Source organism: Pipistrellus kuhlii, unplaced genomic scaffold, assembly GCF_014108245.1.
Source record: "Pipistrellus kuhlii isolate mPipKuh1 unplaced genomic scaffold, mPipKuh1.p scaffold_m20_p_2, whole genome shotgun sequence".
NCBI classification, from domain to species: domain Eukaryota; kingdom Metazoa; phylum Chordata; class Mammalia; order Chiroptera; family Vespertilionidae; genus Pipistrellus; species Pipistrellus kuhlii.
Genome location: NW_023425515.1, coordinates 178,771,281 through 178,784,689, shown reverse-complemented (window position 1 = coordinate 178,784,689; position 13,409 = coordinate 178,771,281). Strand labels below are relative to the sequence as shown.

The following is a 13,409-nucleotide window of genomic DNA, read 5'->3' as shown; positions in this document are numbered from 1 at the left end:
ACTCCGGGGCTGCAGAGCGGCTGGGCCTGGACATCCATCCCCGCGCCTCTCCGCCGCGGGAGCCGCTGGGGTCCCTGGAGCCTGTTCTGTTTTGTTTTTAATTTATTGTTGTTTTTTTTGAGAGAGGGGAGAGAAACAGCCACTTGCCCACAAAGCTCTCAGGCCCTGGGTGCCGGGGGCCAGGCGCTCCTCCCAGCTCCCGCCTCTGCCGCCCGCCCCTCTCCCGGGCTGGTGTGCCGATGGCCGACGCAGTAAGTCTGTGGTCCGCAAACCGGGGCTCTGAGCCTCATGCTGCCCTTTGGCCCCTCGAGGGTGGCTCTTCCACAAAATGCCACGGCCTGGGGCGAGTCTATGTTGAAGAAGTGGCGTTAGAAGAAGTTTAAGTTTAGAAAATTTGGCTCTCCAAAGAAATCTCAATCGTCGTACTGTTGCTTTTTGTCTCTGTGGACCACTGACAAGTGATTGGCAAGTAGGACCAGAAGCCCAGCTCTGGCACTCCGTGGTAGAGGGGCAGAAACCAGGGCCCGACGGGGACATTCCCCCTGGGTCTCAGGTCCGAAGAGTTTCCCACAGTCCCTCAGAGGGTACTGGGATGTGAGCCCCAAATCCATCTCCCACTCCATGGGAGCTCTGAGCTGGGCTTCTCTCCTGCTGTCTGGGCCGTGGGCAGAGCCCTTAGGGAGAATGAGTCCCATCCCCTTGCTCTCTCAAGCCCAGAAGAGAGAAGGAGGCGGAGTCTGGGTGACACTGGGAAAGTCACGGGGATGGGACCCTCCTGGGGGACAGGGCAAAGCCAGCCCCCCGCCCTAACCCCTAGGCTGAGGGACAACATAGGACCGTCACCGTCTGGCCAAACTCTGCCGGCTACCAGGCCCTTCGTACCCGGCACCTTCCTGAGTGTGCAAGGCCACTCTGCCCGTGACTCTGTCCACCGTCCTATCAGTCACCTCCCGCAGAGAGCAAGTCTCAGGCTCTCGGAGCACAGGGTCCAGCTTCTCCTCCACCCTGTGCTGGTCCCGGTTCTGTCTGTGATACAGGGGGGGGGGGGGGGGGGAATGCCAGCTTCCGGAGACCTGAATAAAGTTCTTTGTAAACAAAGACAACGCGAGGAGGCCCAGAGAGGGTGAGTGGCATGGCTGAAGTCACAGTCTGATGATGGGTTGTCAGCCCAGTTCGCCCTTCCCCGTATCAGTGAGGCAGGCCTCCAGTGCCAGGGGCTAGCCCCTGCCTCCGAGCTGTGCCAGGAGCTTAGTACCCAGGCCCCGGGCAGCCAGCGGGCAGCAGGAAGAATGCCAGAGACACAGGGATGGAGACGCAGAGCCCTTGGGCTCAGAGGAGCCTGGACGCCACAGGCAGCGGGAGTCGCTGTCGGAGCCTGCCTGGCGCCACCTGGCGGCGAGATCCCTCACCTGCACCCGCGGGCTCCATCCTCCCGCGCGGAGGCCCGCGTTACCCCTGGAGCCCCCGCCTGTCCGTCCTCCATTCTGGGCCCAGAGGCCGCAGCATTTGCAGCAGAGAAGGGGGCATCCAATTCCACCTCCGCTGACTCCCCACGCGGGCATCTTGGGCCTGGCACACCGCAGAGAGGATTCTGCTTGGGAGGTCGGGGTGGGGGCTGAGCCAAAGGGGACGAAACTGGGTGGCTGAGCCGTATGGGGCAAAGCCGAGTGAGCGCGTGGGGGTGGGAGGTGGAGTCAGATTGGCCCGGCGTGGGCGCCCCTGCGAGGCGCTGGTAGAGCAGGTCCTCTGTAATCCTCCTGACGGCCGCGAGAGGGCAGCACTTCCTCCATCCCTGCCCTACCCGCAGGACACGGATTTTCCGAGACACAAATGGTAACTGCCAGAGGGGGCTGGGCCCCAGAACTGCCTGATCTAAGCCCAAACTTGAGTCTTGGGAGTCTTGCCCTGGCCTCTACTGGGCCATCCCTACCTCCAAGCTCGCCTGGCCCGATCCCTACTTTGGGCATTTGGCCCAGGCTGTAGACATTCGCTTTTTTATCAGAAGCCACGTGTCCTTTGATGTTTGCGGGGACTAGCACCGTTGGGAAGGGGAAAGGAGGCCCAGGGAGCCCTCACAAGCACCCCCCCTCCTTCCTTCAGATGCTGGACCCAGGGACTTGGACATCAGCGCAGCTTTCTGGCTCATTTCCGAAGGAGGAGACCCAGGACATGGCAGGCGGCAGCGGGCATCCGCAGTGGGGTGTCTCCTTCTCCAGTGTCAAAGCTGCGAGCCAGGAGGGGGTACGGAGGAGGCAGCCCTGGGGCTGGTGTGAGGGGAGGAACACCACTCAGAGCATTCACTCTAAGCCAGGTGGGTGTGAGGCCTCATCTCTGGCCGGAAACGAGGACTGAGCTATTTCCTCTTCCTTCTTCAGGGGTGAGATGGCTCCAGACCAGGCTTCTCTGACTCCAACCCTTCTCTGCAGAGCTGGGAGTTAAAGGTGTGAGCTTCACAGAGGAGGAAACTGTGGCCCAGCGGTGTTAAGTAACTTGTCCAAAGGTCACACAGCAAGACGGTCGTGAGAGTCACGCCCTTCCTGGGACCTCTCGTCTCCTCACCGGGAAAAGTTGGGGGACACACTGACCTTCCCGGGGTGTCGTGGGGACCAGGTAATGTGGCCTGTAAACCCCCTCCACCGGGCCCTGCAGTCACCTCCCTCACCGGCCTCCTCCTCGCATCTTCCAGGAACCTCAGGGGCCTCGCCACCTTCCAGTAAGAAGAGGCAGCCAGAGGGTGACAGGGTGTCCCCAGGCAGTCGAAGGGGCTGGCAGAGTTTCTTCACGGGACACCGGCACCTCCAGTAATTAAGCTAAGAGACCTGCCTGGGAGTCCTGGCCTCGAGTCAGGGACGTTACTGGGTCCGGCACAGATTCTGGTTTGGAGGAGCCGCTGATGATGTTCCAGGAGACTTTCGAACCTCTTGCCAGGAGATGCTCTGGGAAAGCGTTAAGGTGACTCAGATCATTGACGGGCCTTCCGTCCACTTCTGGCAGCTCCGGGACAGCACCACCACAGCCCATTGTGTGCGTGGTCGGGAAGTTTCCACTGCTTTTCCAGCAATCTGAGTCTTCCCAATTAAGATGATGCACTCAGTGATATTGAATATCTAAACCTTTGTCAGGCTTTTCATAGAAATAAATGCAGGAAGGGGGGCGTCAGTCCGGTGGGTGCCAAATGGCCCCTCGAGGACTCGGGAGGCTGGGTTTGGTGAGTGTCCTCTTGACTTGGATGGCTTCCGTGTTGGTTATAAATGACGGCACATAGACAGAAAGACCTTCCCCCGCTGGTTTGGCTCAGTGGAGAGTGTCGGCCTGCGGGCCACAGGGTCCGGGTTCGATTCGGCCAAGGGCATGGACTTTGGTCGCGGGCTCCTCCCGGGCCTGGGCCTTGGTCAGGGCACATGCAGGGGCACCCAGTCAATGTGTTTCTCTCACATGGATGTTTCTCGCTGTCTTTCCCTCTCTCTTGCACTCTCCCTAAAAATCAGTGGGAAAATATCCTCAGGTGAGAATTAACAATTTTTATTATTATTTTTTAATATAAAGAAAGACCTTTGGCCAAAACCGGCTTGGGGACTGAAGGGACCCGGGTTCGATTCCGGTCAAGGGCATGTACCTTGGTTGCGGGCATATCCCCAGTAGGGGGTGTGCAAGAGGCAGCTGGTCGATGACTCTCTCTCATCGATGTTTCTAGCTCTCTATCTCTCTCCCTTCCTCTCTGTACAAAATCAATAAAATATATTAAAAAAGAAAGAAAGACTTTTGTACTTTGTGCTCTTCTCTTTGTGTGAGTCGTCCACTCAGGGTGAATGCCTGAGAGCAGGAGTTCGCTGCTTCCTCCAGATTTCTCTCATCTGGGTGATTTATGGCCAGAATCAGTGGGGAGGGAGATTCATAATAGATGCCAGGTGTAAGGAATTCCTTATGGCTGTTCCAATTTGCATTTCTTTAGGACAATCCCGAGATTCTTCTTCTTCTTTTTTTTTTTAATATATTTTATTGATTTATTCACAGAGAGGAAGAGAGAGGGATAGAGAGTTAGAAACATTGATGCGAGAGAACCATCGATCAGCTGCCTCTTGCACACCCCTTACTGGGGATGTGCCCGCAACCAGGTACGTGCCCTTGACCGGAATCGAACCTGGGACCTTTCAGTCTGCAGGCCGACGCTCTATCCACTGAGCCAAACCGGTTCCGGCGAATCCTGAGATTCTTAATAGACTCAAAAACTCCAGGGAAAGTGTGACTTAAGGATAAATATTCTATCTTATGGAAAAAGGAATTTGATTGATGGATCTGATTAAACTCCACTCGCCTATTATGAATATAATATGCCTCCAGGAAAGTGCATGAAGCCTGAATGTCCAGCTCAGTCCACTTTCGTGAAGCAGACTCCCATGAGGCCCCTCGGGGCCAGAAACAGGACAGACCCCAGAAGGCCCTGCATGGTTCCTTCAACTACTACCTCCTCCCTCCCTTCAAAACAACATGCTTTTCTGACCTCTAATACTGCAACGTAGGTGTGTGTGTGTGTGTGTGTTTTGCTGCAAAAAGCTTTACTGTTTCATTTGGTCCCATGCACGGGAGAGGGCTCCAGGGTGGTGAAAGGAATGGCTAATGCTTTCGGGGAGAAGCTCAGACACCCGGGGAAGCAGAGGGGCCCCTCCTAGTGGTGCTTGAGGGGGAAGCTTCCAGAAGAGACGCTCGCCCAGCCCAGCTGGGGGCCGGCCAGCCTGCGGAGGGGAGTCAGGTGTCGCCCACCTTCACCATGGGTTTCACCTCCTCGCCCGGAAGTGGTTCTCCGGGAAGGTGCTGGGATGGGAGCCTGCGGCAGAGCCCAGGGCGGCTGCTCCCCGGGCCTGGGCCAGGCTCCTCTCCAAGGCCAGGGCGGCTGCCTCGGCTCCTGAGTTGTGCCCACTCGTCTAGGGAGGCTTCAGCACGTCCTGGAGATGCGGCCACCGCGCTGGTTCATCTAAGCTGCTCAGCGCCCTGGCGTTTCTCCTCCAGCTCTGGGAAGAAGTGGCCCAGTTGGAACAGAGACCCAGAGAGAGGTAGGTGTGGGGGCCCGCCAGTGCAGGCTGGCCAGGCGGTGGACGGCAGCCGCCACTCCCTCGGTGGAGGAAGAGGAATTCCGAGGAATTTGGAGCTCCTGGTTGTTGGGCAATAAGGTGTTAAGGAAAAACAACAGCGGCAGCCACAAAACAGCGTTGGCTGGTCCGGGCTGGGGACGGCTGAGGCGGTCCCAAAGGTGGTGGCTGGGAAAGGTGTTGGAGGGCGGTCGGAGGCTGGAAGGGGCGTCCCTGGGCCTGTTCTGTAGTTTAGTTTTTTAAACAGGACATTTCAGCCGGGACTGGTTTAGCTCAATGGATAGAGCATCGGCTTGGGGACTGAAGGGTCCCGGGTTCGATTCCGGTCAGGGGCATGTACCTTGGTTGTGGGCATATCCCCAGTAGGGGGTGTGCAAGAGGCAACTGATCGATGACTCTCTCTCATCGATGTTTCTAACTCTCTATCTCCCTTCCTCTCTGTACAAAATCAATAAAATATATTAAAAAAAATAAACAGGACATTTCAGTGAGGCGTGCTTTAAGTCATATGTGTGGACTTTAAGTTGGCGCTCCTTTGTGCCTGGCTTCTTTGTTTGTGCGAGTCACGCATGTGGCTGTCGTTTGTTCATGTCACTGTGTAGTGCTCTGTTACAGAAACGTGCCACAGTTCATTCACGCTACGTTAAAAACGTGTGGTTTGATTCTAGTTTGGGGCTGTTGTAAATAAATAAGGCCGCTAAAGACGTCCGTGAGCATGGCTTTGGGTTTGGTGCCCAGCATGGCCTGCGCACTTCATCCGACCGGCTACACGCAGAGTGCCAGCGCTGGGTTTGTCTCTCTGACTTGCCTGGCATGATGGTGGTGAAACGAAGCATCTGCATTTCAAATCCTGGGATTTTCGCCCTGTACGGCTGTAACGAGCATGAATTAAGTTGTGTTTTTTTAATTTTAATTTTAGCATTAAAAATAAAACCCCCTGTTTTTCTTAAAGACAAGTTCCATGTCTGGCTCATCCTTTCTTTTAAAAAATTGATTTTAGAGAGGGGAAGAGGGAGAGAGAGAGAGAAACATTGATCGGATGCCTCCCGAGTCAGGGACCAAACCTGCAAATTGTGTGTGTGCCCCGGCTGGGATCAAACCCACCGCCTTTCGGTGCGTGGGACGACACTCAATCAAATGAGCCACCAGGGCCAGGGCTGTGCGCAGGTTTTTGTGTGAACACAACTGACTCGGGAAAATACCAAGGAGCATGATTTCTGGGTGGTAAGATTATGCTTCGTTTTGTAAGAAGCTGCCAAAGTGCCCTCCAAAGTGGCTGAGCCATTTTACATTCCCTTTAGCGATTCCTGTTGTTCCACATCCTCACCAGCATTAGGTGTTGTCAGTGTTTGGGCCATTCTAATTATCTCATGGTTTTCTTCTTAAAATTTGTAATTCTCTAATGACATACGATATTGAGCATATTTTCATATACTTACTTGCCATGTGTATATCTTCTTGGGTGAGGTGTCTGTTCAGATTTTTTGCCTATTTTAAAACTGGGCTTTTTATTATTGTTGAATTGTAAGCGTTCTTTGTGTATTTGGGATAGTTCTGCTGTATACATGTTTTGCAAACATTTTCTCCCCAGTCTGTCACTCCTCTTTTACTCTTTTTAAAGGAAATATATCTTTATTTCAGAGAGGGAAAGGGAAAGATAGAAACATCAATGATGAGAATCATTGATTGGCTGCCTCCTGCACGCCCCCTACTGGGGATGGAGCCTGCAACCCTGACCGGAATTGAACCCAGAACCTTTCAGTCCGCAGGCCAATGCTCTGTCCACTGAGCCAAACTGGCTAGGGCTCTTGAATTTTATGAAAGATGTACAATAGGTGTCTAGATTCAGCTTCCTCTGTGGAGGTGATCAGTTGTTCTGGCACCGTTTGTTGAAAAGACTACCTTTCTGTAGAGCACATGTGTCAAACACAAGGCCCGCGGGCCAAATCCGTCCCGCCAGGCCTTGCAATGTGGCCCGCACCGCGCTGTCATCACTGCACTCCGCTGCGTTTCCATCACAATGACAGTTTATGACTGTTCAGTAAACCATTCGGCCCGCGATTTAGGCTGGATTTTAGATTTTGGCCCCTTCTCTGATTGAGTTCGACACCCCTACTTGCCCCTGCTCTTTGCCCAAGGTCAGTCACCTTTATGGGTGGGTCTAGTTCTGGGCGCTCTGTTCTGTTCCATTAATCTACCTTGTATATTCTTTAGCCAACACCAAACTGTCTGATTACTGAAGTTTATGGTAAGCCTTGAAGTTGCGTAGTATCAGCCCTCTGACTTTGTTCTCCTTCAGTACTGTGTTGGCTGTTTTTTTGCCTTTCCATATAAACTTTTAAAATCAGTTTGTTGATAGCCACAAAATAAGATGCTGGGATTTTGATTGGGATTGCATTGAATCTATGGCTCAAGTTGAAAAGAAGTGACATTTTAACAATACCGAGTCTTTCTATCCATCAACATGGACTCTCTCTCCATTTATTTAGATCTCTGACTTATTTCACCAGAGATCTGGTACATATTTTGTTAGTTATACCTAAGTATTGCATTGGGGAGGGGAATACTAATGCAAATGTAGTTTTCTACTTCAAATTCTAATTTCATTGCTGTACATAGAAAACATTAACTTTATTAGTCTAATATTCTGAAAATTTGTTGTAATTGCTTTAGTTTTGGGAGTTTTTCTCTAGATTCTTTGGGATTTTCTACAATTGATTATGTCATTTACAAAGTTTCATTTCTTTCTAATTAATCTGTGTACTTTTTATTTCCTTTTCTTGTTTTATTGCATTAAGATTTTCAAAACAATGTTGAATAGTGAGAGGGCACATCCTTGCCTTGTTGACTTTAGGGGAAAAAACATCTATTCTCATTATTATGTATGTTTTTAGCTATAGGTCTTTCGTAGATTTAAGCTGAGGAAAACTGCCCAAACCAGTTTGGCTCAGTGGATAGATCGTCAGCCTGTGAACTGAAAGGTCCCGGGTTTGATTCTGGTCAAGGGCATGTACCTTGGTTGTGGGCATATCCCCAGTAGGGGGTGTGCAAGAGGCAGCTGATTGATGATTCTCTCTCATAGATGTTTCTAACTCTCCATCCATCTCTCTTCCTCCCTGCAAAAAATCAATAAAATATATTTTAAAAAAAGAAAGCTGAGGAAAACTTACTAGTTTGCTTTTTATCATGAATGAGCGTTGACTCTTTAAAAATATTTTTTCTGCATCTATTGATAGACTTATGTAATTTTCTTCTTTACCCTGTTCTTGTGATGGATTACATTAATTAGTGTTTGAATATTGAACTAATCTTGCATACCTGGGATAAACTGCAATTGGTCACAAATGATATATATATATAATTATTTTTATATGTCATTCTACTTGCTAACATTTTGTTGATTTTTAAATCTTTGCTCATGAATATTGGTCTGTACTTTTCCTTTCTTATGTCTGTCTGGTCTTGGTATTGGGGTAATGTTGGTCTCATAAAATGAGTGAGGATTAATATACAAGTCAATTGCTTTAATATATATAGCAATGAACAATTGGAATTCAGAATTTAAAATACCATTTACATTAACACCCCTTAAAAATGCAATACTTAGGTATAAATCTAACAAAATATGTATTCCTGACTTTATTTATTTATTTATTTATTTATTTTTAAATATTTTTATTGATTTTTTACAGAGAGGAAGGGAGAGAGATAGAGAGCTAGAAACATCGACCAGCTGCCTCTTGCACACCCCCCACTGGGGATGTGCCCACAACCAAGGTACATGCCCTTGACCGGAATCGAACCTGGGACCTTTCAGTCTGCAGACCGATGCTCTATCCACTGAGCCAAATCGGTTTCGGCCCTGACTTTATTTTTTGAAGAGAGATTGAAAATTGGTATATTTTCTTCCTTAAATATTTGGTAGGATTTACCAGTGAATGCTGGTCTGATGCTTTCTGTTTTAGTTATTATTGATAAACTTTTTAAAGGCAGATTTAGGCCTTTTCAGATTTTCTCTATTACTTTTGGTAGATTGTTTTTCAAGGAATCACTCTGCTTCATTTAGATTATAAAATTTGTGGGAATTAAAGTTGTTCATATTTTTTATCCTTTTAATGTTCACAGAATCAATACTATGGTCTCTTCCATTTCTCATATTAGTAATTGTGGTTTTTTTTTATTGATTAGCCTAGCTAGAAGTTATAAGCTGTATTTTCACTTTGCTCAAAATATTTCTCAAGACTTCTTTGACCCATGTTATTTATTTAGAAAGGTATTATTTAATCTCCAGGTATCTTGGGATTTCCCATATATCTATTAATTTCTAATTTAATTCTGTGGTCTGAGAGCATACTTGCCATGATTTCTGTTCTTTTAAATGTTAACCTGTTTTATGGCCTGGGATGTGGTCTGAGAATGTACATTCTGCTGTTATTTTATAAATGTCAATTAGATGTTCATTGACGGTGCTCTTCAGTTCAACTGTCCATACTGACTTTCTGCCAGCCTACTCTGTCAATTACTGAAAGTTGAAGTCTCCAACTGTAATTTGAAATCTCCAAATGTAGATTTGACTTTCTCCTTGCAGTTTTATCATTTTTTGGCCTTGTATATTTGATGCTTTGTTGTTTAGTGTATACATTTAGGGTTTTTTATATCTCCTTGTAGAATTTGCCTCTTTATCATGTAATGCCTCCCTTTATTTCTTGCTTTGGTCTGCTGTCTGAAATATAGCTAATATAGCTTTATTGTGATTAGTGTTTCCATGACACCCCCTCCTCCCTCTAATCCTCACCCAAGGAGTGAGGACATTTGTTCCAGATTTTTAGTGTGTGTGTGTGGGTAATTGAACCCAAGCCCCTTCAGTGAGTGGGCCAACGCTCTAACCATTGAGCACACTGGCCAGGGCTCTATCCCTTTTTTAATATGTCTCTCTCTAAAGTGTATTGTCACTGATTTCAAAGAGGAAGGGAAAGGGAGATAGAGATATCAATGAGAATTGATCCACTACCTCCCACATGCCCCTCTACAACCCCCACGTGCCCTGACTGGGAATCGAATCATGACCTCCTGGCACTGAGCCATGCTGGCCAGGGAGTGTGTCTGTATTTAAAATTGGTTTTAGACAACATATAGCTGGGTCCTTTCTTTTTTCTTTTTAATCCCAATAGACTTTCATCTACAAAACTGACATTTTAAGTGATTACTGATATAGTTTAGTATCTACCACATTTGTTTCTGTTTTCTATCACTATCCTTATTCTTTGGTCTTATGCCTCCCACTCTTTTCCGGTAGGAATAGGGGAGGAAGGTGAAGTACAGAAAAGAAGGGTATGGATTCTGAGCATCCAGAGGTGAATGGTAGTGGACCTTTCCATTTTTTAAAATATATATCTATTTTATTGATTTTTCACAGAGAGGAAGAGAGAGGGATAGAGAGTCAGAAACATTGATGAGAGAGAATCATCAACCAGCTGCCTCTTATACACCCCCTACTTGGGGATGTGCCCACAACCAAGGTACTTGCCCTTGACCAGAATTGAACCTGGGATCTTTCAGTTCGCAGGCCAACGCTCTATCCACTGAGCCAAATCGGTTTCGGCTGGACCTTTGGCTGCTCCTTTTTGGAAAATTCCCCATGAGTTTTTGTGGGCATTAATATACTGTTTCCCGCTCTAGAAGCTAAAATAAACCATCTTTCATCCCTTCACCTTGGCACTCAGAATGTGGAGTGATAACCTGGGCTTGGACAAATGGGCCTCCCAAGCAGGCCTTTAAGTCTTCACCAAATGACAGAGCAACTAAAATTTATTCCCAGCAGAGGGCTGATGGCTGTCCTGCAGCCACTGAAATTTTTGCTTAAGGAAAGCAGGTTCATTCTTGTGGAAACTCTGCTTGACGTAAACTGGAGTTCAAATCCTATGTGACTTCAAGTAAATGTCTTCCTATAACTATCATAAATGATGAAATTCTACAAGGGAGAACCAGAGAAATCTTAGTCACTAGCTGTTACATTGGGCAAAAACAATTCACCTGAGTTTGTCTTCACTTTAAAAAATAATAATGTACATAAAAGCATCTTGTTTATATAGTAGATACTGTATTAGGCAAATAAAACATAGGCCCTTCTTCCTTCAGCTTCCTGTCTTTGTTCCATTGGACTGTGGGTGGGCTGAGCATTACCCAACTGCAGCCTCAAATGTTATTGCCATCTCTGGCTCCATTTATTGTCAAGGGACGACAATGCAGTTAGAACAAGCACTGCATTTAGAACCTAAGGGTGGCAGGCAATTCCTTACAGTGACTTGCCAGCCAGTGAACAGATTGGCCCGCTGTCTGGCTTACAGGAGGCACTCACCACTGATACCATCAGGGGCCAAGCAACTCGTCTTAGTAGTTCCACGAGAGGGGCCTTGTGGGTCTCCTTCATGTTTGATTCCAAACGGTGGCAGGGTAAGGGGAAGCTACTTGGACCCTCTCCAGGACCACACTGGAATTATCACTAAAGCACGTATGCTAATTCCAGCGCGTGGAACAGAGCTGGGCCTATAGATGCATTCATATGAAATTAACACTGTGGGGGGTGGAGGGACACTGTTCTGCAGCCTTTCCAGCTTCAATTGAACCCAATTCTGATCCCAGGGCAGTGTGAGAACCAGGTGGAAAATGTGCATGCAAAATACTCATCTCTGGTGCACGTTTGGAACTCAACACAAGTTTCCAAATCTTTCCTTAATTTCATTTTTACCTCTTCCTTTTCAGAATCTAATATAAATGGAATTAAAAATTGCTAGAGAAAGGGCTTCAGATCTCTTCTATGTATACATGGAATTTCCAGATAGTTTTATTGAAGGATCACGTGCTAATAAATTCATTGGTTAGAATTAATGTGCTATAAATATCTAAGGGAGAACTTTCCAATGCTTATGGCATTAAATGACTATTAAGTTTTATGAAAAATGGCATTAACTATGAATATGAACAGAGCTTGTAAGAGAATTTGGAAAGTTAGTTTTTGCTATGCCAGTGAAATTAAGGTGAATCTTTAGTTTGAACTTGTGAAAGAAAAAAATGCCCAAAGTATGGCCCCACCTTCCAGGGATCCAATCAGGGAATATAGAATTCTTGTTACCTACTGGAGACCACACACGATCCAAGGCAGTGGGAATTGTACTGGTTGTCATAATGACCAAGAATGGAGGGAAAGCACTAGGGAGATTGAGGTTCCTAGGTTTGGCTGCAGTCTGTTATAGAAAGTAATCTTAGCTTTGTCACTACCGTTACATTGGGCAAAAACAGTTCACCTTTGTTCTTAGAAATTCCATGTTTCCAAATGGAACTCATTCACCATCTTTCCCATTCCTCACAAAGTGACCTTGGACACCTCCTTTCTCAGGTCAATGGCTCTTCTCTTCTGTTCTCTGTGGTCACTGCCTTTGTTCAGGTCCCAAACAATCTGCAATTGCTGCATCCCCCCAAATGCTGGGTTTCCTGCAACTGATGGCTCAGATCTTCCTGCAGCACAGCTCAACCCGCACCCTCATGTCCAAATCTATTTTCCCCAACACTGGCAGGTCAAAGGCCAACTCCCCTCCCGCCCCCATCTAGTATATTAAGCCCTCTGTTACCCAATCCATCTTGTCAAACTCGCTTTTCTTAACTTCAGGTTCACAGGGCACCGTCCTACGCTTTCCCAATTACCTGGTACTGCTCACAGAAGTTTCTTTCCACAGGAATGCCTTACACCCTCACGTTTCCTAAGGTTCAGTCTAAAAGACATCACCGAATTCAGATGAGGTTATAACTCCCTTTTCTGAATTTTTGCTTTATCCTGGTGGTGGTTATCATATGCAACCAGATCGCAAACTCCAGGAGAACAAGAAACCCTCTAGGATTTGCCTTTTGAGTGTGTCCAACAGGGTATGCTAAGGCAACAGGACAGAATTGTAAATCTAGCCTCTTGTACACTGGCAGCGGTCTAAAAAGTGGCGCTCTCCCCCCTAAAACTGGTGCTGATGGTCCTCTGGCTTCTCAACAGTTTCTCAAGGATGTAGACCAGATTGGAATCACTGAACCGCTGGTACCTCATACAGAACTGGGCCAGACAAGTAATGGAGAATGAGAGATGAAGCTAATCCAGCAGTTTTTCTTCCTGGTTTCTTGATCCAAATCTAAGGTGATGAGGCGTGCAACTTCAGATTCATGGCCATTAGTTCAAACAACTCAGAAGAAAGTTATGTTCATGAAGAACTCAGCTGGTGATTCTCCAAGTTCCCAAACTGATTCATTTCTTATCAGCTTGATCATGTGCTTCTCAAGAGA

The 13,409-nt window shown here is 47.5% G+C and overlaps 1 pseudogene; it reads left to right on the top strand.

Moving 5' to 3' along the window:
• Positions 1 to 239: 239 nt before the first annotated feature.
• Positions 240 to 2,236, top strand: LOC123652629 (annotated as a pseudogene).
• Positions 2,237 to 13,409: the final 11,173 nt, after the last annotated feature.